Here is a 970-nt window from a genome sequence, read left to right as displayed (position 1 = left end):
CAGGCCAGAGGTGCAGGGGCGGTGAGAGGATTCACCAGAGACAGAGTGGGGAACAGAACAGGCAGATCGATGAGGTACACTGCTGAGGGGAGCAGCGGGCGGGTCAGGAGAGGTCTGCCTCGCCATGTGGTCACCCCCGGGGCAGGCGGGGATCGAACTCATGCAGAAGTGGCTTTAGCTTCTTAGTGCAGTGCTTTAACCAGCTGCGCCACCAGGGAGGACCCGAGTTAACTTTTTAAAGTATATAACTAAGACTCCGCTTCCTGTCTCTGGCCCAGGTCCCTTTTCTTTGTGCCTACGGAGCATTTCTTGCTCACGTGTCATTTGGAGGCCTGGCGGGAAGAGTTGCAACTTGGTTCTTCTACCTCCTACTTGCAGGACACACTGGTGGGGGCTGTGGCTCTTTAAAATGTGTGTGGATGTTTCATGCTAACATGTCTTTATGTTGCCACCTGTTAGGAATGGAAAGGCCCCTTCTCAAAGCAGCGGCTTACTCTTTGGGGCCTCTGTCAGCTGCAGGGGAGCAGGTCTGCCTGGGGGAAGGTACAAGAGACAGCTAGTCAGCTCCCTGGCCGAGTGCTTTGGACTGTTACTCTTATTTACTTACGTATTTAATGAATTTATTTTTATGGGGATAATAGTTGGATAACTCCGTCAAGTATTGCCACCACAGTTCACCCACCAAGTTCACCCACCAAGTTCACCCACCACCCATAGTCCACCTCCATGGTCCATGGTGCTTCCTCCCTGTCACTAGTTTTTTTTTTTTAAGATTTATTTATTTGTACAGAACTGGGGTACAGGCCAGAGATGCGGAGGATGAGAGGATTCACCAGAGACAGAGTGGGGCACAGAACAGGCAGATTGACGAAGTACACTGCTGAGGGGAGCAGCGAGGAGACAGGAGAGGTCTGCTGTCCCGTGTGGGTCAGCTCCCTGGATGGGGATCGAACTTGTGCTGCAGTGGCTG

General features: G+C 52.5%; 1 protein-coding gene across 1 annotated transcript in view; it reads left to right on the top strand.

Moving 5' to 3' along the window:
• Nucleotides 1-970, top strand: part of CREB3L2 (cAMP responsive element binding protein 3-like 2) — a 115,613-nt gene that overhangs the window by 86,888 nt on the left and 27,755 nt on the right. The window lies entirely within an intron of this gene.

This window comes from Condylura cristata, unplaced genomic scaffold, assembly GCF_000260355.1.
Source record: "Condylura cristata isolate star-nosed mole 26May11 unplaced genomic scaffold, ConCri1.0 scaffold00005, whole genome shotgun sequence".
NCBI classification, from domain to species: Eukaryota; Metazoa; Chordata; class Mammalia; order Eulipotyphla; family Talpidae; genus Condylura; species Condylura cristata.
Note: the sequence above shows the minus strand (reverse complement) of the source record. Positions and strands in the feature narration are given on the sequence as shown.